The 26,627-nt window shown below is 46.4% G+C and overlaps 1 protein-coding gene across 2 annotated transcripts in view; it reads right to left on the bottom strand.

Annotated features, from left to right (window-relative positions):
• The window catches only part of Zhx2 (zinc fingers and homeoboxes 2), a 123,514-nt gene that overhangs the window by 81,690 nt on the left and 15,197 nt on the right, over positions 1-26,627 (bottom strand). The window lies entirely within an intron of this gene.

Below are 26,627 nucleotides of genomic sequence, written 5' to 3'. Positions count from 1 at the left end.
TAACAAGTTCCAGGTAAGCCCTGCTTAAAAACTGTTTCTATTGATCTCCTTGTTGCTGTACTTGAAAACAAAAAGGGTCTTATGGCAAAAAGACTCATTTGATCTGCAGATCATATTTTGAAGAGCCTGGGCAGAAATGTCCCAGTGAGACTCTTATCTCTAATTAACCAGCACAATGCTGGAAGTGGTGCTGTGGCTCAAAGTGGTAGAATGCTAGCCTTGAGCAAAAAGAGCTTAGGGACAGCGCCCAGGCCTTGAGTTCAGGCCAGCAACACCAAATATACAAGCAATCTCAGCAACAAGTACCTAGACCCCTGGGACAAAACTAGTCCTAGTGACAAGGGATCATGGAGAAGAGTAAGATGGTGTCATATTCCAAGTGGAGTCACTTTGTGCTTGCCTTTTCAAAACTGACCAGAGCCAGAGATCAAAGGAAAATAGTTAATAAGCATGCCTATCTAATGTTCATACTTGACTTTCTTCTAAATGGACAGGAACTTATAGTGTCTTGGACTCAGGACAGTTTGCTTTGGCATCTTCCTGGGTCTCCTATCCATATTCTATAGTTCAGATGTCTATAATTCAAGCATCTATTCAAAGCCTCCCTCCTGTCCCTTAACCAATCCTATCTAGCTCCAGCTTCTGATTAGTTAGTTATTCTTAACCAGTCCACAATATTCTTCCCTACCCAGTTGCCAGTTGTTAATCAGTCAGCAGTAGTCATGATCAGACACAGGCCACAGAACCTAGCCAATTCATCCAATTTTTTTTTCTTGTCCACCCTGAATGGATGGCTGACCTTCCTTTGGCCTTTTGTAGGTCCTTTAATAATATCTTTTCTTATTACTCAGTCCCTGCCTTGTAAGATTTCTTTTAGATTTCATCCAAAGACACATACCTGTGTTCACCACCAAGGAACTGTTACTGCTGCCTTCTCCTGGACTGGACTTCTACCCCTACTGTCTACAACCCTTTCCAACAGGAAGTAGCCAGTGAGAATCATTGCCCCTTTATCGCTATCAAAAGGCTGGAATGTTATATCTGCCTAGGAAAAATGGCCCCTTCCCCAGAAGTCCCTGCCCAGCACTCATAACCCAGGTAACTGGCGTACCTGGGTGCAGTGGGAGGACCCCAGGCTCTGAGGTCAGGAGCGGCTGCAACCCCTTCCCACCCTTCTCTTCAGCCACACCTCTTTCCCACCCTCTCCCTGTATAATCAGTCTCCACCATCAGTTCCTCGTTTCCCCTTTTTGCACCCTTTCCCTTGCCCCCCTGCATCCCTTGCAACCCCTGAACCTTCCATCTGGTGCAGCCCCTGCATGCCTCCATCTCATGCAGGCTGGCAGTATGCTCTCCTCTCCATAAACTCTTTTCTACCTGAACCATGTGGTGTTCTCATTTTGGTGAGCCTTACAATGTCCATCTATGTATACAGTGTACCCCATCCATCACTCCCTCTTCACAGGGCTCAGCTGGTTTGAGGATGCCCTATCTCATAATTTGTGTATATATGTGTGTGTGTGTATGTGTGTGTGCATGCATATGTGTGTGTAAACAGTAATTTTTGTTTCAGTCCTCTCCCTAGCTCACGTCTACATTTTTTGGTCAAAGCTGCTTTCCCAGGGCTATCAGTGCCTACCTTGTTCCCACATTGTACCCTCTCTGCTGTCCGAGCTGGAACCCTCTAGCTGCCCCCAGTACTCTGTCTAGGATCCAGCTCTTTGCTTCCTCATTATCTCTGTTATTGTCACTTTCCAGGGGGGCACCGGCTTGGATAACCCCATCGTAGTCATTCACTGTATATTTCAGACTGTTAAGTCTGACAGAGCTTTAGTTCTTTAGTCTGTTAAACAAGAGCTTTGTAATACAGGTTGAGATCCCTGGTCATCAGAAGTACTTTGGATTTTGGAAATATTCAGGAGTATTTTCAGTTACATAATGAGTCATCTTGCAGATGAAAGTCAACTTTAAATATGAAATTCATTTGTTTCATATAAAATTATTACATACAGCCTGAGGGTAATTCATAGAATATTTTAAATAAATATATGCATGAAATAAAATTCCATGATTAGGAATTTTCCATTTATGGTGTCATATTGAACCTCAATAAGTTTCAGATTTTGGAGCAATTCAGGTTTTCAGATCAGAGATGCCAAACCTATACAAAATTGCTTCACAAATTTGTGAAAATTCAGACAGATAATACACACTCTTTGCTCCTGGCAAAGAACTTGGTACCAAGAAACCTGAGAAACATTAGCAATTATTGTTATTGTTACTCTAGTTAATGTATAAATAGCAACCCCTAGATTCCTCCATCTCAGATTTATAGACTCTATCCAATACCAAACCCTTAACTCTTAGTTAAGTGCTTTCCTCATCCCAGGAAACAAATCTCCTGAGAGGATTGTGGATGGAGGCTAGCCCAGGCAAAAGGTAGTGAGATTCTTTCCCCCCAAAAAGCCAGGTGTGGTGTTACAAGCTTATAATCCCAGCTCCTCAGGAGGCAGTAGGAAGATATTGGTCCCAGGGCAGTGCAAGGCTGTATTTGAACAATGAACTAAAAGCAAAAGCACTGGAGGCATTGTTCAAGTGGTAGAGTGCTTGTCTAGCAGGTGTAAGGCCCTGAGTTCTGAAGGCCCTAATACTGAAAGAAAAGGTTGGATGGATCTCAACAACATTTCCCCAAGCATGTTCCAGAAGCTTCCTCTTTGCAAAGATGTTCGTGCCCTACTCACAGCCCTTTTGGCCAGAGCAGTGTCACGTGCTCTCCTCCTCTCCTCCTCGGATGGCTCTGTCAGGATTCTCTGACCATGTTTACACTGCCTGGCCCTTCAACTCCGTGTGGAAGGGGCCTGCCTAGGTCTTCTCTCAGGAAGAGGCTTTGAATTGGTGCAAATCTCAGCTCTGAAAGGAAGGAAAACAAACTGCAAGCTTGGCTCAAAAAAACTAGGACAAGGTTCTCTTTAGTGAGTCTCCAGGTACTACGCAGGCAATCCTTGGTATCAGGAGCTGGGAAATGTGCACCCCTCCCTCCCCCTGCCTGGTGCCACGTCTCCAGATAAAGCAGCTGCCAGGCTGAAGGCATTTCAGGCCAGGAATGGTAAAGTTGAAAACCACACAATTACCAGTAGTTTAGAAAATCCTTTAGAAACAACATGCCAATCATTTAATTCATTTTCCAAGTTCCTTTTTAGATGCAAAATATGCTAATATGTTGTTGGAGTGTCCAGCAGTGAAACCTGCTAGAAACAGGGCCCTCTCGGCTGGAGGTTGAACAGAGGCCCAGTGGGAATGGGGCTTGGAGAGAATAATGGTCCATTTTCCCTCCAGGGAAGAAAATAGGCCAATGGCATTGGACTCAAGTGTTCCTTTGTACTCTCTTCAGCTGTGGAAGGTGTGGCTACCCTTGGAGTTCGAATAATGGACTTCTCTTCTGTCTCAATCTATGTCCTGCCCCTGCAAAGTGCCATGTATCCTGAGTCTTCATTTAACTCCTTCTGAAGGGAGATGATGGTGTGGGGAGGGGAGGAGAGGAGAAGAGAGGGGAGGAGAGGAGAGGGGAGGAAAAGAGGAAAGAGGAGGGGAAAGGAGAGGAGGGGAAAGGAGGAGAGGAGGGGGAGAGGTAAGAGAGGAAGGAGAAAGGAAAGGAGAGGCAGAATTTATAGCTTGTATAAATAAATTAATTCAAGAGGCTGATAGAATCTCTCAGAGAGAGAGAGAGAGAGAGAGAGAGAGAGAGAGAGAGAGAGAGAGAGAGAGAGAGAGATTTTAGGTGATTTTTTTTTGCCAGATATTGCACCCATGTTATCAAAAAACCACTGGACATTTGTATCCACATCAAAATGGACCCCGAAATGTCATTCAAGGTCACAGCTCTGGTTAGTATTAAGCCTGTATCACTGGGTGTTAATTGTGCACCCAGCATTGCAATGGTCCTGGGATGGGGGGGGGGAGGAGTAACACTAGAACATATGTGGGAGTGTTCCTTTGCAGTTAGCACTAATTAAGCAACTACTTACTGTCTTCAAGGACAATCTAAGTGCTTGGATGGTTAGGCTGCAGAGGGCCAGGCCTGCATCCTGGTACAAAGGAAGTGAGGCAGGGTGGTAGCAGGAGGCACACCTCGGAGAGGGGAAAAGTCAGATGCAGTCTATGTATGGGGTCTCTGGCTTGGAACAGGCAAATTGGTAGGAGAGACTTCAGTTAGCCTTCAGACATGTTGTCTTTCTCTTGTATAATGTTTTAATCATTTTGGAAACATCTCATAGAAATCAAGGGTTCAACTTTTCTTTAGATAATTAAAAGGGACAAGCTACCATCCCTGAGCCCATACTCCTGCAGGAAGTGATCAGCCAGAGCTCAGGGGCCCTCTTCCCTTTCAGAATGGGTAGGAGTTCCCACTGCCAAAGTCGCCACCATTCCCTATTCCTTCTTCTTACACATCTGCCGGACCCTTACATGTATTCAAGCTTGCAAGCCTGGTGCCTGTCAGATCTCCTCCTTTGCGAAGGAAGGGCACAAGGCTGAGCATGGGAAGGTAAACACAGACTTGAACCTGGGTTGGTCTGTTGGACACACAGACCAGTACTGTTTGCTGTGGGGCATCAAGGGTAATCTGAGCATACGCGTGCATTAAGTACAGTAGGACTGTCATTGCCATCTGATGAATAGACTAATGGACCAACTCTGGCCAGCTATTGCAGGGAGAGACCACAGAGAGCAGGAGGTCTGGAGGAAGGGAGGTTGCAGGCCCACTAGATCTCAGGAAGGGAGAGAGTTCTTTGCTTAGGGCTTGGAACCTTTCCTACTCATTTTGCTTATTAATGACTTAAGAAATGAATCTTTGCCAGGTACTAGTGGCACATGCCAAGCTACTCAATAGGCTGTGATCTGAGGATCACAGTTCAAAGCTAGCTCAGGAAAACTCGTGAGACTCTTATATCCAATTAATTACCAAAAAAGCTGGAACTAGAACTGTGGCTCAAGCATTAGAATGCTAGCCTTAGCAGAAAGCTCAGGATCAGTGCCTGAATTCAGGTCCCAGGACCCGTGAGCACATGCACACACACACACACACACATACTCACACACACACACACACACATACACACACACACACACACCTTTATAGTGAAAGAATACAGATTCAGAAAAACATGTAATATATAAACAAATTGTTTTCCTGCCTAGCTCAGGCAATCTCTATGGTGCTTCCCACTTCTGCAGGAAAAGGGGAACAGCCTCTGTAGTACAGTGACAAGAATTTGTTGCAAGGGCTAACAGTACATTTAGAGGAGATATCTGCACTACTGATGAGGGCTAGTCAGAAAAAAGACCAAATGAAGCAAATCATTACTATGTCATAATATATTTTTTGTCCTTCACACCAGGAGTCCAGGGTGGAGAGAGCAGACCAGGCCCCTGACTTCACAGAGCACAGACGATTCAGGAACTGAGCCAGTACCTATCGATTTGTGTTATGTTCTGAATGTGTCCTTTAAAAGTTCATGTGTTGGAAACTTAATTCTTAAATACCTGTGTTCATGGTATTTAGAGGTAGAGCCTCTGAGGGGTAAATAGATAAGATCATGGGGATGGGGCCCCTCTGGTGCTATTAGTGGCCTTATAAGAAGAGCAGAGAGCTGGGCATTGGTGGCTCATGCCTGTATTTCCTAACTACTCAGAGGCTGAGATCTGAGGACTGTGGTTTGAAGCCAGCCCAGGCAGTCAAGTCCGGGAGACTCTTATCTCACCAATGAATCACTGAAAATGTGGAAGTGGTGCTGTGGCTGAAGTGGTAGAGCGCTAGCCTTGAGCAAAAATGAGCTCAGAGACAGCACCCAAACCCAGAGTTTGAGCCCCAGGATGGGGGAGGGGGAGAGGGAGGGAGGAGCAGAGAGATACTAGCTAGGATGCTTGTTCTGTCATGTCAGGCAATGCTATGTGCTGTGTTATAACACCGCAAGGAGGTCCTCATTAGATGCTATACATGTGTATTCTTGGACATTCTAGTCTCCAGAGCCACGAGCTAAGGTACATCTTGGTTCCTTAAAAATTATCTAGCCTGTGGCGGTTAGCTGTAATAGTGGAAAATGGACTAGAACAAATGGTAAATAAACAAGCCAATTCTTTTGGTCATTAGCATTAGGAGGGAAATAAAACTTAGAGATGAGAAAGCGGGCTTCTATAGGGTAGTCAAGGCTGGTCTTCTAGAGTCAGATACGACTCAAACTTGTGATGAAATGCCACAGTAAAGAATGAAAGCGGGGAAGGGAGTTGGGGGAGAGTGGGAGAAAATGAAGGAAGAGGTGACACTGTTCAAAAAAAAATGTACTCATTACCTTACTTATGTAACTGTAACCCCTCTGTATATCACCTTCACAGTAAAATTTAAAAAATAAAAAAGGAATAAAAATACATTGAGCCAAAGTTAAGCAAAATGATATACCAAGGGATCCAGAGGGTTTTTGTGCACGAACTGATTCATGTGCCTATTTGACAGTGTTTTATTAAACCAGACAGGGCTCTAGGCAGTAGGGGCACAGGGCCAAACATAATGGACCCGGTCCCTCCTAAGTTGGGGATTCTTGCTATTGTGGCAGTCAGTGGGAAAGTAAATAGACAGTAAACAGGAAAGATAACATCAGGATGCAAAGTTGTGGCAAAGACCAGAGTGGATTAAGGAGACAGAGAGGTGTTTCCCTCTCAGAGTATTTGACATCTTGTCAAATTTGACATTTGAGTGAATCAGTTTGCAACATTTCTCAAACCAAGATGACAATGGAACCCCTTTGCCATAGCTCTTCTTACTGGACTCTGTGCCTAGATCACACTTTGAGAAATGCTGGTGTGGAGCAACTTGAAGTAGGAAACCCATAGAACTGGGGTATACCCAGAGCATCTCTGCTCCCCAACAGACCTAGGTTCTTTTTTTTCCTCTCCAAATATTTCTTTATTGAGATTGTGACTTCATAAATTTCACATCACATCACAATGATCATCATCATTATCTTAATCTACAAAGCTTATGAACTCTATGAATTTTAACAATTAAAACGTTTTCTTACAAGTTGGGTGATATGTACATTTCTTTCCTTTTGCTTAGTGTCAGCGGTTCCCTCTTTCTCTCTCATTCCCTCCCTCCCATCACCGCCCTTGAGTTGCTTGGTTCAATGTTCAGTGCAGCTGATGGGCCTCTCTGCTCTATTTTTTCACCCACTTTCCACTGATTCTGTGCCCTCCTCCCAGCTTCCCTCAGATGTGCATGTGTAAACACCATATATAAGGCAGAGAATACAGAGTCATCTAAAAATGATATGACAAATGTTTAACACCTGGGTTCTTTTCTTTTGTGGGGGGGCCCGGTCGTGGGGCCTGAACTCTGGGCCTGGGCACTGTCCCCCAGCTCTTCAGCTCAAGGCTAGCGCTCTACCACTGAGCCACCTTCCCAGCCCAACACCTGGGTTCTTATGTTAAAAAGTAACTCTGTGTCTCCAAAGTGCAAAGAAAATCTTTTATGCAGTCGACCCCATGACAGTGTGTGTGTGTGTGTGTGTGTGTGTGTGTGTGTGTGTGCACGCGTGCACACGTGCGTGCGCATGCATGCACTGGTCCTGGGGCTTGAACTCAGGGTCTGGATGCTGTCCCTGAGCTTTTTTTTTTTTAATTGGCATAAGATTAGTGCTCTACCACTTGAGCCACAGCTCCACTTTTCCGTTCCCCTCCAAATGCTTATCAGGAAATGGGGGTGCTGGAATCTCTCTGCTCAGTTGCAGAAGCATTGTGTATGCTCTCCTCACTGCTCTGGGTTCATCCCCGTTCTGTGGGGTTCAAGAAGCTGGGTAGCACACTACAGACCTGGTTAGATGAGATGGGTTCGCTAGGTACCAGCAGACACTAGTTTTTCATGTCTGAGAATCTTTCTCCCTTATTAAGAATATGTGTTGATATTCAAAAGATCCAGGAAGTGATGGTCGAGGTTCATGTCTCTGGTGATCTTTACCCAAGTCCTCCTTCAGTCTGGAGTAAGAAATAGATCCTACATCCAATGGCCAGGGACCAGTCCTTGGACCACAGCTGGGGCACACCTGTATTCATGGAAAGTATGCCCGGGGAAGCTAAGTAATGTTCTCCCCTAAAGAATCCACGGGGGATTTTATAGAAAACAAAACACCTGTTCCAGCCATGTCCTTTCCTGTCTAGAGGAGGCCGTCTGGACTTTGTCACAGCTCAAATTGGATGAGGCACATTATACATTCAAGTCTTGCTCAGCAAGCCTTCCAGTCCCGCTCCCCCCCCCCCCCCCACCTCTGAGCACGCCTGTCTGGCTCCTGGGGCAGCAGACGACTCAGAGCTCTGTGTCTGTCCGAAGACCTCTCCATGAGGCCGGACCAGGGCTTTACCTGGCAGGTGGTGCTGCCATCCGTGTTCCTATTTCCCTGGGTGAAAAGCCAATGCAGAGGCAGATGGGAGCGGCCTGCCTCTGTGAGCCCTTTCTCTGGCCTCTGTTTCCCAGGAGTGGAGAGATGAGCCCTGAGTTTTCCTGGTAGGATGTTCTCCTGGCACCATCATCAGTTCAGTACCTCTCCTTCTGGGTAGCTGGCTCCACAGGAGGGGGGTGGGGCTCAAATCCTACCATCTTGGATCCTTAGGGAATCTCATGCTGCTGCATCTGCATACCTGTGATGACTTCGTGCCACAAGTCCCGTGGCCCTGGTTATTCACAGACACACAGGGGTGGGTAAGGTGCTATCTAGAGTCCCTCTTGGCATCCATTCTCCAGGATTATTCTTCCCCAAACAATCTTGGCAGCTATCCTGCAGCAAGTCCCTCTCTGGACTTTCATTTGCTTACACCAAAATGATGGAGTGAGGGCCTGGTGTTCCTCCCTAGTTTGGGAATGCCCGAGGTCAAATGCTGCTCCAAAGGATGTCAGAAGTGACAAGGATGAGCATGAGAGGAAGGGACAGCACGGGAACCCGCTTCCATGCCATCACAGTATGGCAAATGCCATACTGCTCGAACAAAGGACACAAGCGGCCCCAGCCACAGTGCTTGCCTTCTCCCCAGAGAGCCATGGTGGGGAGGGAGGGGGGAACGGGACACTCAGCACCCTTCCCCCCAGCAACCCTCCTCCTCAGACCAGCAAATCAGAAAACCAGGAAGCCAGGCAGTGTGTCCCCTGGAGTCCTCACAGGCCAAGGACACAAACAAGGACTTGTGATTCCAGCCTAACCGCCGCCACTCCTGTGGAATTCAGATTCTGCTGGAATATTTCCCACATCTCTGGTACCCGGGAGGGAAGGGCTGGGTGATGTGAAGATCTGCATGCTCCACTCCTGCCTTTCTTTTCTTTTTTTTCCCCCCCTCTAAAACCTTCTGAATTCACTCCCACTCTGCATCGTAAGCAAAACGTGCAGAGGTTTTTATAGAAGGTAAAAACCCGCGGTGCCTCCTCTGTGTCAGGAAGAAACAAAACACGTGAAAGGATTCTTTTCACCAGGTTCTAGGAATGAACCTTTGTAGCACCTGGCCAGAGCTTTGGATGTGGACATCAGGGTGGCTGAACTTTGGGAACCACAGAGAAAGCTTTCTTCCTTTCAGGCAGCTGATTTTTATTATCAGTCACAGGCTCCAGTGTTCCTCTGAAGCCATTGCTCAGAGTTGGGCTGCTTTTCATTTTTCATTACGCTATCCAGCCAAAAAAAAATGCATTGACCATGTGGTCATTCTGTATCCCCAAAGTGCCCTGCGCTCAGCCATCCTGCCTGGTGGCAATCCTTTTTTATCAACCCCTAGAGATAGGCCTGCATCTCCCTTTCCCCCCACCACACCTCCTTGTCCTGCTCAGTCCTCTTTAACTGTCAACCCTCCAGTGACAGCCACAGCAAGCTGGAAGGGGAGGGAGGCGGGTGCTATTTATAATTCGGCGGTGTTCACCCTCAGAACACGGCCATTTATTCCAGGCTGCCTGCCAGAGGCCCACACTCCCCTGGGTCTATATATGGGCCTCTCTACAGGCCCAGGCCTGTGTGTGCCCCATCCTTGCCGCTGAGGGGCCCCAAGCATTGCAGCGAATCAGGAAGGTATAGGCAGCCCTGACTCTGGTGTATGTATGTGTGGCGAGGTGGGGGGCAGTGTCGCTGAAGCAGGAGAGGAGTAAGGGACTCTGGGGTACCAGCTTGACAGGGTTTGGACAACAGCCACTTGCTCCTTAGAGATGGAATAAGAACAGCGAGGAGAAGTGTATTCTTGCGCGAAAACATTAGATCACCCTTTCTTGGTTGCCAAGCTGCTTTCAATTGTTTCCATCGTGATGTGACTGGGGTCCATGGCAGACTTGCCAATCCCCGCCGGCTCTGAAAGCTGGATTTATGGCTACAAGAGCCTGGGCAAGAGCACCCAGGGTTTGGCCACGCAGATACGTTCTGTAAGTCTCTGGGCTTGGATTAGCATGCACTAAGGTTTCTGGCCTCCTGCGGGTTGTAACATGGAAACACCTCACTGCCTACTGAAAACTAAGCCTGGAGGCAGAGGAGGCCCAACCTGGTAGAGTGCCCCCTCCAGATTCCTTTCCTCTGTCCTTCCTGTACTGATGCTGGTGAGGCCAGGCGGCCATCATTAATGTCCAGAGTCCTCAGGGATGGAACAGAACAGGACACCTGGCAACGCCCCTCGGATTTCACGTGGACCATTTTCCTGCGGTTTATTGGATAGTGTACTCAACAACTTCCTACACAGAGCTGTCTGTACAAGACAAAACTATGTCCTGGCTGCTCAGATGTGGAGAGAGGTTCTTTCAGAAGGTCTCTAGCCATCTTTTCTCCTCTTTTCAGATCAAGTTCAAGTCTTTCCTGTGATAAGCCTTCTGGATGGTTCTTTCTCAAGATGGGGAACAATCTAACATTATGAGTACTATGAATAGATTTAGACCAATGAAGTGCTTTCTCCACGCTAATGACTTAGCATATGGCATCTCAACCAATCCTAACATACTAGCAAGGTGAGTGTATGTTTGTAGGAGAAGAAATGGAGTTGCCCAAGGTCACCCAGCCCATCAAAGAACAGGTCTCAAGTACACATCCATGTCCTCTTGCCCAGCCTCTGTGCTGCAGGTCCCAGGCCTATAGCCTCCTTTGTTATTGGTAGGTCTTGGTATCATCTCATATGCTGGTCTCCTGTCTGTCCAGAGGACCCTTAAGTTCCTTGCAAGTGGAAACTATGTTTTTTTAAAATTTATTATTTAAAATTTTTTATCTTTTGCTAGTATTGGAGCTTGAACTTAAAGGCCTGGTCTCAACCTTTTTACTTAAGGTTGGCACTGTACCACTTGAGCCACACATCTACTTCCAATGTTTTGCTGGTTAATTGTGAGGCAACAGTCTCACGAACTTTCTTACCTGGGCTGTCTTTGAACCAGGATCCTCAGATCTCAGCCTCCCAAGTAGCTAAGATTATAGGTGTGAGCCACCAGCTTCTGGCTGAGACCATGTTTTTTGTCTTGTTTTGTTTGTTTGTTTTTCAGTTGTGGGGCTTGAACTCAGGGCCTGGGCGCTATCCCTGAACTCTTCTGCTCAAGGCTAGCACTCTACCACTTTGAGCCACAGCTACAACTTCCCGTTTTTGAGGGGTTAATTGGAGATAAGAATCTCACTGGCTTTGTATGTCCCTCCCCCACAGTATAACCCCTGCTTTCACTGTATTTGATGTTGTTATAATTTATGGAGGGGAAAGGAAAAAACAAGTTGTTTAAATAGGGATACAGGTGGACCCATTGCAACAATGAGACATACAAGTCATTATGTCGAAAACGAACTTTACAACTTTGGTGGTGGAGGGGGAGGAGGGTTAGGTGGAGGGGTGGGGAGGATGGGATGGGAAGGGGAAACAAAGGAGGAGGCTACAATGCTTGATAAGAAATGTACTCATTATCTTGCCCTTATAATTGTATTCCCTCTGTACAGTATTTTCACAATAAAAAAATCTAAACATGAAAGAAAAAAAAAAGAATCTCACTGGGACTTTTCTGCTTGGGTTGGCTTCAAATCATGATCCTCAGGCCTCCGCCTCCTGAGTAGCTAGGATCATAGGTGTGAGCTGCCAGCACCCAGGTTGAGACCATGTTTTAAACGTCTTCCTCTTCCTTCTTTTCTCTCCAACACCCTGAAGCAACTGGACCGGCAAAAGAATCTCCCATCCTTTGGTTATGTGAACCTCTGCCTCTGTGCTCTCTTCACCTGGGCACTGATGCCTGACTCTCTAGACTCCATGGCCTTTGAGAGTCTCCCAAGTGGCCACTGCTCTGCACCAGCCTCTTAGCTATTCATTTGCTTGTGACAAATATGGGCACTGGCATTTCAGTCGGGAAGGCAGCAGCAGCAGGAGTTGATAAACTCCTAAGCAACGAAGATCGTGTTTTCATGCAAATGTCCCTCCGCATTAAAACAAAAACAAATTCCTCACAGGACTTGTCCAGGGTGCCAAGTCTTTTCACAAGACCCATTTTTATAGCAAGGTTTTGAGCCTGTGTGAGAGATTGGCAGGGGCTGGAAGGAGAGCTGAATGCCAAGTGGTCTCCATATGATCTTCCTGACATAGCCACACTCCAGTTCGACAGATAGGAAAACAGCAGAGAGAAGTAAGGCAGTGTGTCTTGTGTCTATCAGCAGAAAAACAACTGAGCGGGATGACTAGATCTCACCAAAGCCTGGCTGCTTCTCACACAGACACAGGTATCCAATGGGCTACAGCCACCTTCCAAAGTGAGGGGTATGACCGATCATGAAGATTTCAGAAGACTATACACAAAACTATCATTTTGGGTTCTGTCTGTATATGAAAGGGAGGGGTACTGGGGTTTGAACCTGGGGGTCTTGTGCTCTTGTTTGGCTTTGTTTCTCAAGGTTGGTACTTTATTATTTGAGCCACACTTCTGCTTCTGGATTTTTTTTTTTTTTTTTTTGCTAGTTAATCTCTCAGATTTGTTTGCTCAGGCTGGCATCAACTTTGATCCTCAGATCTCTGTCTCTTGGGTAGCTAGGATTATAGGCATGAACCACCGGGGCAGAGCCTGGCTTAGTATGTTTCTAAGTATTATTTTTTTAGTGTGCTTTAAAAAACAATCTCCAAGCAAAAAGAAAGATGGTGCCTGGGGTACACCGTGTGAGCTGTGTGAATTGAAATTGGCTAGTGTATGCTGTCTGCAGGTGCTCGGGAGACCCTGACTCAAGTGTGGCTTTAGACATGGGCTCTGCCTCCTTGTCTCTGAGTTCAGTATGTGAAGGAAGTGGCAAACGATGTCACGAAGTGATACAGCACTTCTGATGGAATGAGTACAATAATCCCCTGAACTTTTGAGGAGGCGGGGGCCATTGAGGACTGAGCCTCCTGGAAGGAGCGACACCTCCCTTTTCTACTCAAAGGTCTCTTCACAGGCAGTTTGGGCTTGATTCTAGAGGACTTGAGTGCCCACTAACATCAGAACCATTAAACCATTGCCGGGATGGCTGGCCTGCCCAGTGGTTGCAGGAAGGTGTCCAGGTGGCTCCAGTAGCTTTGTCTCTTAGGATCATGGGAGTGCAAAGGCAGCATATATTGCTGTGCTAGGGGTGGAGTCACACGGTTCATTTCTGGCCAAAGACTGTGGCAATTTTTGCTGCCGTGTCATCTGGCACCGCCCCTTTCCTGCTGATACCTTCTAAGTCTACAGCTCAAACCTTGATCCTCTGGGCTCTCTAAAGCCCTCTGTGCAGCCAGTGCCCCACGATGAGGAAGGGTTCAAGGGCTTTTGCATGTGGCCGGCAATGTTCTGTGGGTTTGGAATTAGAGACATAGAGAATATGACACCTGGCTTCAGGCTTCTCCAGCGAGACTGAGTAGTTCTCTACATAGTCCCTTGCATGCAGCTGGTATCACATAGGAAACGCCTGTAAGTGGGTAACTCTGGAGGGGCCTCTAAAATCGATCTGTGGAAGCTAAGAGTGATGAAAGTCAGCTAAGTGGGGTTGAAGGAGCATAGATGTTGTGTACAAACGGCCTGGTCTGGTGTGGGATACCCTCCCTGTGTCAGGGATTGCAAGTACGCCCCCGCGTGCATACCCTCCTTTCCCTCCCACGGTTGCACTGAGACTACATTTCCCAGCATTCCTTACTACAAGGCACAGACATAGGACTGTCTTCTGGCCAGTGGAATATGAGCAGAAGTGATGGGGGGACACTATCAGGCTCAGCTTATAAAAATCTCCCACTTGGTCCCTCACTTTGCCCATCTACCAAGAGTTGGAAGACTAGAGGAGACAGAGCCTGGGTGTGGAAGACTGTAAGCTAAACGCACATCTTGAATTGTATAAACAAGAAACAGACCCCTTCAAGTGTTAAGTCACTTATATTTGGGGACTGTTAACAGCTATTAGCCTACATCTATTATCATCTCTTAGGGGCTGTGAGGCTTTGAATAAGTTTCTTTGCCTCCCAAGCTCTGGTTTTCTCATTTATAAAATGAGAACTTATTAAATCACCTTCCTGTGAATTACCAGCTGATCTCTCTCTCTTTCTGTCTCTCTCTCTCTCCCTCTCCATATATATATCAAAATATCTATATCTATATCTCTTACAAGGAATGGGCTTCATGAGTTCTGTCCACTTTCCTTTACAAATACGTAAGTATTAGTAAATGAATTTAATCCAATCAAAATTTAAGTGGAATCAGGTTAATAATAAACAAATACAAATTAGGTATTGATATAAAGATGGATCTGATCCAGGTACAACTGATTATTATGTCTACTCTTATTTATTTCTATATGTGATTTGATGCTTATTATTATATTAACTTTGTTCTGATTGCAAAAGAAAACACTTCAAAAGTTAAACATTGTTTGGACCATACAATAAATGTAACTACTACAACTATTTATGAAAGAATAATAGTTGGAAGACTGAAGCTGAAGATCCACGGATGGTTATAAAGTTTCTTTTCTCCTCTCAGGCCGATGAATCTACCTGTATTTCCTGATGGAAAAAATGAAGCCTCATGTTGTCAAACATTTTGTGCAAAAAGAGCAGGAACATCTGATACTCAGTGCCTTATATCCCCAGAATGCTGGATATCTATCTTTTTTAATTTTCCAGTCCTATGATGAAGTAAGTATTTTATCTCTATTTTATGATTTAAAAAAATCCATTGATACTAAGCAGCAAGCTGAAGCTACTTTTCCTGGTGTCCAATCTAACATTCATTTTTCAAAAATCACCTGGCCTTTCCTATCAAGAACTGTGTCACAAAACACAAATGACAGTGTCCCCAGAGGGTCACAGATACCCGCACATCTCCTGTACATAAAAAATAGAGAAGAACCAGCTTAGAGTTGAATTCCAAGCCATTCTGCCATCTTAAACCTATGTGTTCTCATTCTCCACCCAAATGTACTCCTTACAAGGTCTAATTATAGTGACTTCTATTTTCTTGTAAATAATCCCATCTGTCAAAACTGATGAATGGATGCAAGGCTCCACATGGAGGGCCTGAGCCAAGGTGTCAGTTACGTCAAGTAGATTGTGAGCAAAAGTTGCATGGAATGGGGGGGGTGAGAGAGAGAGAGAGAGAGAGAGAGAGAGAGAGAGAGAGAGAGAGAGAGAGAGAGAGAGAGAGAGAGAGAGAGAGAGAGAGAGAGAGAGAGAGAAAGAGAGAGAGAGAGAGAGAGGGAATTTAGAATTTAGTTGTCCTATAGATGGTGGGGACCAATGTGCCTTTTCATAGCAACAATATCAACACAAACTCGTAAGCACAGCCAATGCATGTCAATCCGCCAGCAATCTGACTTAGTAAATTAGATGCAGCCCAGAGAATACTTTTATTCCCAGAGAATAAAAACAATTTTTCTTTTTTAGTGGAGAGCCAATTCTAGGGCTTCTTTAATATCCTTTAAGTCTACATAGATACCCTCAGGGAATTAGCCACAGCACTACTGCTTGTTTTCAGGAAGAAAGGCAGGATCAAGGGCTTCCATGATTCATTGCCTCTGGGATCTTTAGGGGTCTCTTCTGAGTGTGGCTGCTCAGTCAGCAGTAACATGTGGCTGCACCTGGACTTGGGTTCAAATCGTCTTACACACATCATCTTCTAGCATGGTATATGACTTCCTTCGTAGGTACGATTAGTGCTTATTCTCTTTCTCTCCTCAGACAAAAAAAAAGTGTAAGTTCCATGATAGAAGGGATTTCTTTCTATTTTTCTCCACACATAAGCCTAGAAGCAGTACATACTCACCACAGAGAGATGAGCAGTAAGTATTTGAAGATTTATTGAATGTGTGACTACAGGACATTTTCTAAACAAAGTAGAAAATAGATGCTTACTAAATATTCATGAGTCTTTCTAAATGCGAGGGAGATTCTTGCTCCTCACATAAGATCCTTTCTCCTGGAAATATCCACTGGCCTGTGGCCTTGCCCCTTACTCCTCTTCCAGGGGTGTGGATGCTAAAAGCCCCCTTTCAGGTACTGCAGACCTTGTCCACCATCCTGCGTGTACTAAAGGGGCATGACCACACTAGGGCCCTGCTGCTTAGTCCACGAAGCTCTTATTGTCCTGTCTCTCATCCTGGAAGATGAAACTGTTAACATCTCTGTCAGGAGTCTACAAAATAGCTCAGTACCTTCCACATCCAGTTGTGTGTGTGTGTGTGTGTGTGTGTGTGTGTGTGTGTGTGTGTGTGTGTGTGTGTGTGTGTGTGTGTGTGTGTGTGTGTGTGTGTGTGTGTGTGTGTGTGTGTGTGTGTGTGTGTGTGTGTGTGTGCCTGCCTGTGAGCCAGTACTGGGGCTTGAACTCAGGGCCTTGAGATCTTGTTTGGCTTTCTCTACTCAAGACTGGAGCTCTACCACTTGAGCTCCACATCTGGCAATTTTTGTTGATTAATTGGAGATAAAGAGTCATAGAGTTTTCTGCCTGGGCTGGTTTTGAACTGTAGTCTTTAGATCTCAGCTTTCTAAGTAGCTAGGGTTACAAGCGTGAGCTACCAGTTCCTGATCCCATCTAACTTTTATAAGAAATGGTCTCCTTACTACCTCTATTGCTCGAGATGTGTGCACAGTACAAAACAGCATAAGATGCATAGCATTTGTAACAGTCTGGCTCATGGATGGGAATGGCCACCCACACTAGCCAGGTATGTATCCTGGGAAGGTCAATCACTCACTGGCCTGGTAGTTTGGCAAGAACTCCCCTCTCTGTGTCTGACTCCCCAATAGTCAGGAAGGGAGAGGGGAGAACTGTGGAGTAGGAATTATGTGAGTTAGCAGAAGTGCTGTGAACAAGCCTGAGCAGAACCAGTACTCTCTGAGCACTCTCAATGTTTCTTGTGGCATCCACATCCCTCTGTGGGGTCCTCCTATTGATGAAGACTGAGGGCAGCATGGATCATTAGCATCTAGTTATTTGCTCTGAAGGGAGGTAAGTGATAACAGCATAGCTAAGAGTTAGATACAGGCATAAAGACCCATGTACCCCCCCCCCCCCCTTTGAATTTCATTTGTGGACTAAAAGGGCTGAAACCAGATCCTCAGCTCTACTGTTCTCTAGTGGAGAGCCAATAACTACAGGGGTTAAGAGACGAATGAGGACCTTGCATTTTTACCTATATAACCTTGGAAAACTTGCTTTCCCTGTGCTTCAGTTTTTCCATTTGCAAAATGGGGCTAATAGTAAGTGGTACTACCCACATCCTGGGAGAAGGCTTGGCATATGGAAACACACAGTGAGTGTCAGTTATTTGGGCTGGTGATTTGTACGTGGCCAATCCTATGCCTTGTGCTTCACCACTACTACCTTGCTCCTGATTGTGGTGCACCTTGCTGCTTTCCACAAATCTCTGAGGGGTGCTCTTAGGCAAGGGCCTTATGCTCTTTACCAACTGTAAAATGCCACCTCAAAATTCCTGACCCAGCGATCGAATGGAAAATCTTTTCTTCTATCTCTACCTATATAATGCTGAGGGGAGTGTTTTTGCTTTTCTTCTCATACAGTTGGGAAATCCTGAATAAATGTCCAAAAGAACTCCCTGAGTCGACAAATACGTACTATTAGTAAAACATTTAGGAGTGAACCATTTCCTCCATTAGCAGAAGCACAAAGGGATAATATTTTCAATAGCATTATTCAATAACTGTGCTATTTAGGGCCCAAGTGACATTGCTAGAGTCTGGAGTTAATAGGTCAGTGGTTCATCCACTCACTTGGAAAATAATCTGAGTCTGTCTGTGAGGAGCCAGGCATTGTCCCCAGCTTTGATGATCCAACAGTTGACAGTCCCCACAGTGGCAGGGCCAGCTGTGCCCACCAGCGGTTCTTGTGGCAGACTCCGTCCCTTGCTTTCTGGACCTACTGCCTGCCTGTCTCACCCTCTGCACTGTGTATGCTGTAGTGACCTTGCCCTTGCCCTTCCGGCTGAGCTCTGCCTGCCGGTGGGACAGTCCGGTGAGCGATCAGAGGACCAAAGAACCATGGCGTCTGGGTATGGACTCCTATTCCCTGCCCCCACTGGGAGACCCGGACAAAGTACCTTCCTCTCTGTGGTGTCAGTTTCCCACCTGCTAAATGGGGCAAAGTGTAAACCCTTACCCGAGTGTTACTAAATGAGTGGATGTTGTTTAGGACAGCACCAAGGCCAGTGGTGGATTGGCCCACTCCCCTTTCCCCCTAGTTCGGTCTCTCCCCAAACCCAGACCCACTGTGCTCTGTCTCTTTCGGACTTGGGGGAGGTAGGATGGACTGTCTCTGTGGCCCGGTCACCCCATCATTGTTGGCCCCGCTTTGGCCTGCCAGTTCTTCTAGACACGGCCCCTCACCACTCTTTCTGTGTGTATCGCCTCTTCCTGGCTGGGCATCTAACACAGATGCCTCTAGCAGAGTTTATGACTTTGCCTCTAATGCCACTCTGTTGGGCAAGTCTGACTCTTTCTATCTTGCTTGACTGCTTGCTTTTTTTGGGTGCTAGTATTAGGGCTTGAACTTGGGGCCTATGCACTGTCCCTGAGCATTTTTTGTTTTTGCTTAAGGTTCGTACTCTATCACTTGAGCCACAGCTTCACTTCTGGCTGTGTTAGTAGTTTATTGGAGATAAGAGTCTCATGGACTTTCCTGCCTGGGCTGGCTTTGAGCCATGTTCCTCATATCTCAGCCTTCTGAGTAACTAGGATTATAGGCGTGAGCCACTGGTGCTCGGCCTGCCCGTTTCTGTAGAAAGGAAGATTGAGGCATGAAAATCAGCTCACACTCACAATTGACAAGTACAATATGTTGAGTTTCCTTGGGAGCTTGATTTTCAAGCCAGGCCTTACTGTAGTGCCCAGGGACACATAGCACATGCCTCTTTAATCCTCTTGGAACTTGTAGGCTGGTCAAGAGACACTTGTAATCATGCAGGGTGATTGGGATAGGGATGAAAACAGGAAACTTCATAAACCCGTCCAGAAACTGGGGATAGGAGTGGCAGTCAGAGGTAGCTTCCCGAAGGAAGTGACTTTAACCTGACTCGTGAATGGTGCATGTCATTATGGCAACAAGGAAGAGACTGGAATGGGCAAAGTCTAGAAGGTGGGGAGGAAAAGAGAAGGTGTTTTTGTTCGGGAGCTTTGGGTGGAGAACTTGGGACGGAAGAGAGGAGTGACAAATGTTGAGGCCAAGTCACAAGCACAAAGAGCCACAAATGCCCCGCCCTGAAGATGTGTGATGTCAAGCTTTGGTCAGCTTTGTCAGGACAGGATCTCTTTCTGCTTCAGACCTCCAGACCTAACATAGCGCTTACTACACAGAAGGTGCTCTGTAATGGGGTTCAGTAATTTATCACTGGGAATTTGTCCTGTGAGTAGATGCTGCCGGGGGGCCTGGCCCACAGCCCTGGCCCTTCCTACTTGAGTGGCTTTCTTTTTTCTTTTCCTTCCTGCCCTTTCTCCCTCCCTCCCTTCCTCCCTCTCTTCCCTTCTTCCCTCTCCCTTCCTCTTTCTTTTCTCTCCCTTCTTTCTTTCCTTTTAATTGTGCAGGTATAGACTCTTGAACTCAAGACCTGAGCGCTAGCTATTCCTTAGCTTTTTCACTGGAAAGGGCTGGTACTCTGCCACGGAAGCCACAGCTCCACTGAGAGCTCTTTGGTGGTTAATTGTAGATAAGAGTTTCATGGACTTGCCTGGCCAGGATGACTTGGAACGTGCTCCTCAGATCTCGGCCTCCTGAGTAGCTAGGCTGACGGGTGAGCCTGGCTTGGTGGCTTCATTTCTCACTGCTACCTCCTCAGAGTCTGTCTCCTAGCTGGGGGATCCCTCTGGCTTCCAGTGCCACCTGGCTCCCACCTTGCAGGTCTGAAGTTCAAGTTTAGGAGAATTATGTCTACTCAGGGGGCAGTCCGTAGCCAGTGTCTGATGGGAGGTGGTAAGTGCCACATCTGGCCCAGCATGTAGGTGAGACAGTGCTGAGATACGTTCGGTCCTTGACAAGAATCTAGAGACTTTTTGGTTGGCACAACTGGAGGGAAAGTACTGCTGTCATCTGATGAGCGGAGGACACATTCACGACACATTCACATGCACGAGACACATTCAATCAAGATGGCGACATAGAAATGTGAAACTAGATGGAAAAGGAGCAGAGATGCTTCAGAAAGAGCAGATGGGGTAAACTGATAGAGCAGATGGGTAAACTTAGGCTTGTTAGGTCAGGGGCAAGCGCCCATGGTGAATCAATGAAGAACCTTGAATCTAAAGTGAGCCAGGGCTACCATGGCAATCAATCTTCAGTTGAAAAGATGCCAGATGGCATAATCAAGTTTGCCCTTCACCTTCTACTCACCAGAGGGTGGTTCACACCTCGAGGTGAGGACTTTTGGGGTTGCCTATTAAGGGTGGGGATGGGTAGGGGAAGGGAGAACAAAACCCAGTTGCAATTGTGTGGCTGCTTTAATTTTGTGTCCCATCCTCCAGACTCTCCATCTCCTTTCAAGACTTAGAACCAGACAGAGGTGGGGACAGAGAGTGTCCCTCCAGGCTGACCACTCCCCAACACTACTCTGTCCATTTTTCCAAAGGTATCTCTTGCTGTCTCTCCCTAGTCCCCTAGAACTTTTTTTTTCTTTTTTTCTTTTTTTTTGCCTGTCATGGAGTTTGAACTCAGAGCATTGTATCTGAGCTTTTTTTGCTCAAGGCTAGCGCTCTACCACTTTGAGCCATAGATCCACTTCCGGTTTTCTGGTGGCTAATTAGAGAAAGGATTCTCACAGACTTTCTTGCTGGGGCTGCTGGCTTTGAACCTCGATCATCAGATGTGAGCCTCCTGAATAGCTAGAATGACAGTGCCACCAGCGCCAGGCTTTCCCCTAGAACTCTTACTGGGGAGAGGGAGCTCTTGGGAGCTAGCCTTCCTGCCTCCTCTAGTCCTGGAAAAAGTGACTTCTACAGAGAATCTGGCATCCGCAGGGCATTAAATAAACATTGCATTCCAGAGAAGGAGAGAGGGAGGTCCAAGCCAGCATCCCTGAAAACTGTCCCCCTCCCCCTCATGATCTAATGTTTCCAGGCAGCCTCGGGGACCCAGAACTGCCAGCTCTCTCCTACCTGAGGGCCAGACTCACATTCTTTTTGTTGGTGTTGGTGGTGGTTGTGGGATTTGAACTAAGGGCCTGGGTGCTGTCCCTGAGATTTTTTTTGCTTAAGGCCAGCACTTGACCACTTTGAGCTACAGTGCCACTCCGATTTTCAGGTGGTTAATTGGAGATAAGAGTCTCATGGACTTTCCTGCCCAGGCTGGCTTGGAACCGTGATCCTCAGAACTCTGCCTCCTGAGTAGCTAGGATTACAGGCGTGAGCTAGCAATGCCCAGCATCTCCCTTTCTTTTCTCTTCTGTGGCAGACTCTCCTTGGAATGGTCTGGCCTGGTCAAGCACGGAGCTACTCAATCATGTCTGTGCAGTTCCACAAGACTTTCTAGCAAAACCTCAGTTAGCAGGTGGTGGGTATCCAGGGTGCTAGCAGGTCTCTACCGCGCCTCCACCTACAGAAACCAGCTCACCTGGAAGGGGCCTCACCAGCCTTCGGGAGGCACCTTGACTCCCAATGCACAGACAGGGAGACTTGAGCTGGAGTTAGGGTTGAGTGCCCAGCTCTAACAGTTGTGGGCGGCTGGGAAACCTCACAGCCCCACAACCCTTCTGCCTGTGTGTGGAATTTTTCTCAGGCCATGAACTTATTCCAGAAGAGTAGAAAAGTTCCACATCAGCTCCCTTGAAACAAAACAGAGGCTGTCCAGCATGGCAGCCATCTTGGTCCATGTGTGCGTCCAGGGGTGAGACACTAGCAAACATCTTCTCTACTCCATGACTCTCTGCATTTCTCTTCTGAAAAGAAAACATCCCTTCTGAAATGCAAACCAGATGCATAGCAAAATCCTGGTCAAAAGGAAGACTCTCAAGCCTCAACTTACAAAACGATCTCACACAAGGAGTCATCAGGGGAAATATGCGGGCATAGGTTAACTGCAGTCACTATTTTATTAAAAATGTAATTTCTCCAGTACTCCCCGAGACTTTTATTGCAGACAGCCCTAGTAAAGTAGGTAATTAGCAACAAACAATCTTTTCCTGCAATATCTGAAATCAGGAGCTTTCTCATGGGTTGTTATTAAATACATCAAATACTTATAGGCTAAAGCATATAGCCTCTTAATTTTTTTGAAAGGCATGATTTACACAATGGATTATCTTTCAGTGGCAACTTCTGTTCAGGTTGTATTTTAAGAAATGCCTACACAGGGCTAGGAAGGTGGCTCAGTGGTAGAGTGCTTGCCTTGCATGCATGAGGCACTACATAAGCAGAAAAAGTTGGAAGTGGCGCTGTGGCTCAAGTGGTAGAGCGCTAGAGCTGAGGGACAGTACCCAGGCCCAGAGTTCAGGCCCCATGACTGACAAAAACAAACAAACAAACAAACAAACCAAGAAATGCCTAAACATAATCATTTGGAGTCTTCTACTCCAAAATATTAGCTTTTCTGGCAGTGCTGTGTTTGAACTGCATACACACCTGTCCACATGTGCCAAGTGATTCAAGTATAGGTTTAGTTTGCTTTTACAGTGCTGTCAGGCAAGCCCCTAACATGACTTTGAAAGGGGAAAAATGATCTTTTTTCTTTAGCTCCTCTTCCTTTTCCTCCTCCTCCTCCTCCTCTTCCTCCTTCTCTTCCTCTTCTTCCTCTTTCCGTCCCTCCTTTTCTCTATCTGCCCCTCCTTTTGTCTCCCTTCCTGCCATCCCTTGGGATGTTGCCTCCAAAGTGACCTGTAGCTATTTTCAAGGTTAACTGGAGGACTGCTAATCACCATCTTTAGGGTCACCCACAGCACATCTGCTGCCAGGGCAGATCACCAGTACATCAAGTCTCTAACACTTGTGATCCCGAAAAGGGTCAGTGTGGGTCCACTAGCACTGCCTCACTCAGAAATCCCACAAGTATATATTAAGTACCAGACTGCACAGAGGGTGGGCTCTGCGGTGTGGGGCTCCATTCTGCTGCCAGGGACAGAGATACTTTCCCACCAGACCATGTGATGCCATGGTGCCTGGCCGGCCTGGGTTTGCCTTGGGTGCCTGACAGGGCAGAGAGGCTAGAGGCTGCCATGACGGAAGCAATAGTAGTGGGAGACGGCAGGATGGGATGGGAGCTGACCTGATGACATAAGGGTGAGCAGTGTTTTCTGGCCTCAAGGCCATCAGGAATGCGGGACAGACTGTTTCTACTTGTACCAGATGAGTTACCAGGAAGCAAACAGCATTTTGCTGTTCTCACAATCCACTGCAAATGCTGATTACACTTGCAAAGCTACAGGAGAGGGTTAGGAAATAAGTAGACAGGACTCTTTCAGAATCTCAGAAAGAGAAGTTTCTCTTGGGATGTGGGGATAGGAGAATCGAAGTTTAGAGCCAGTTGGTGCAAAAAAAGTTAGCAAGACCCTCATCTCACAGAATAAGGTATGGTGATGCGTGCCTGTGATCCCAGCTTCTCAGGAGTTATAATCAGGAGGATCACAGTCTGAGGTATGTTGGGGAAAAAAGTGTGAAATCTTATCTGGAAAATAAATAAAGCAAAAAGGGAGTGGGGACATGGCTCAAGTGGCAGAATGCTTGCCTAGCAAGCACAAGGCCTCAGTACCAACAAGAAAAGAAAATGAAAATTAAATTAAGAAAAAAATAAAGAAAAAGAAGAGAAGGAGGGGGAAACCACACAGGATGTAGCCAGGTTGCTAGCCAGAGAGCTTCTCAGTCAGCAGCTGAAGCCTGCAAGCTTCCGGCTTGGCTGCCCAGCAGTGGCAGGGCTGAACTAAGCCGGGTGCATGGATAACTAAGTCACAGTCTTACGTGCTGGAATCCAAACTCCAACTTTAAACCATGCACAACAAAAGACGAAGGTTCTTCCAAACGATATTGAATAGCCAGACCTCTTCAGACATTCATCTCTCCAGCCTCCTACCTCCTTCTAATTTTTTTTTTTTTTTTTTTTTGCCAGTCTTGGGGCCTAGGCACTGTCCCTGAGCTTCTTTTGCTCAAGGCTAGCAACTCTACCACTTGAGCCACAGTGCCACTTCCCACTTTTTCTGTGTATGTGGTACTGAGGAATTGAACCCAGGGCTTCATGCATGCTAGGCAAGCACTCTACCACTCCCCCTCCATCTAAATTTTAAAGACACGGTTTTAGCAGACAACTCCAAATGAAGTTCTGATACTAAAAAGACAAGAATTGGACAAGGTAGTGACACAAAGATTCTAGCCCAGATTCCACTGCTACCACTCGAGAGGGTGCGTGTCACTGGCCCCATCTGTGTGGAGACCTGAGAACAGTGCTCTTTAACCAACTCCCTAGAGGTGGGGAAACAAGTCTGGCTCTTTCTCGAATCCTAGGCATTGTCAGTAGAGATGAGGTTAAAGGCAAAGGCATACTGTCCAAAGCATACAGAGGAGATAACATGACACCCTGGACATCCTTTAGTGTTGGCATGGAGGCGGAATAGCACTGTCTGCCATGGACACAGGTGGGATTCCAGTGCCAGCTGTCACCTGGGAATGGACCTTGAGCAGTATCACAGACTGCAAGAGCCCAGAGGGTTCCTCCTTTAAAACCCAGGGGGCTGGTGAGGTGATCTCCCCTGCTGGCGTTAACAAGTGGGTGGCTGTCTGACTGGCCACCACAACAAGCATCAGGCTGGTTAGTCAGAGGACAGCCTGGTGGAAGAGCTCCCTGCCTGCCCAGCAGAGACTATCTGCTCCATGCAGTGTCTTCTGAGCTCACATTCCAGCACACAATGGCTCCTGGGCAGGAGGCTGGGGTCAAGGTTCTTAAATTACTGTTCAAGGACATTTTTAAAGACTAAGGAAATTCCAGAGAAACAAGTGAGTCTAAGTGGAAAGAGGACTTGCTCTACTTCTCTCCTTCAACATGGCATCCAGCACATAGTAGGTGTGTGCACAGAGAAGCAAAATGTCCAGTGTCTTGATCACCTATGACATAACCCGGGGAGGGTATTTGGGCACAGCAGAAGACAAAAAGTGCTTGCAAGCACTGGTATTTAATCCCTGGCCTTTTCTATATCATCCAACATATGGCAGAGAGTGTTGGGTTTAGCCAGATTCGGTGGCTCATGTCTATAATTCCAGCTATGTGGGAGACAAAGATTAGGAAAATGAGGGTACGAGTTAAGTGTATAACACCTGCCTTGTAAGTGCAAGGCCCTGAGTTCAAATCCATCCATCTATCCATCCATCCAACCATCCAACCATATCTATCTATCTATCTATCTATCTATCTATCTATCTATCTATCTATCTATCTATCTATCATTTATCTGTCTATCATTTATCTGTTTGTTTGTCTATCTATCATAGTGGTTTTACGAATCAGCCAGCCCTGCCTGGAAAGTCTGGCTCTGACCCTTTCTGACCCTTTCTGTACTTCTTACTATTGTCAGCCTCAGTTTCCCATCTGGTCCATGGAGACCATCTGGCCTTTCTCAGGAGAGTTGTAGTAGCTGCAGTCTCAAGGGTGGTGTATATAACTTACTGAGATCTGGGCAGGCACACACTTCAAGCTAGGAGAATGCGAGCCATTAGCATTAGCATTACTATTGTCATGCTCAGCATTATTAGTGTTTGGCAGTAATTAGGGCTCATTAATTGTTAATTTTCTTTATGCCAGACTGGCTGCTCAATGCAAAACCAAACCATAATGATATTCTATACAATATGGGAAAGGTAAATCGGTAGTCTCTCTCTTTCTCTGCTTTTTAATTTATTTTTATTTTTTACAGTTGTAAAGAGGTTGTTTGGGTTTTGTGTGTCTGTGTCTGTGTGTGTGTTTTGAACTAAGGGCGGGCCTGAGCACTGTCCCTGAACCTCTTTGTGCTCAAGGCTATTGTTCTACCATTTGAGCCACAGCACCACTTCTGGATTTTTCTGAGTAGTTTATTGGAGATAAGAATCTCATACATGGACCTTCTTGCCTGAGTTGGCTTCCTCCCATCATCCTCAGATCTCAGCCTCCTAAGTAGTAGCTGCTTATAGGCAAGAGCCATCAGCACCCAGCAAGAGGTTATTTAG

Source organism: Dipodomys merriami, unplaced genomic scaffold, assembly GCF_024711535.1.
Source record: "Dipodomys merriami isolate MVZ:Mamm:240054 unplaced genomic scaffold, mDipMer1.0.p SCAF_4, whole genome shotgun sequence".
In the NCBI taxonomy this organism is placed as follows: domain Eukaryota; kingdom Metazoa; phylum Chordata; class Mammalia; order Rodentia; family Heteromyidae; genus Dipodomys; species Dipodomys merriami.
Note: the sequence above shows the minus strand (reverse complement) of the source record. Positions and strands in the feature narration are given on the sequence as shown.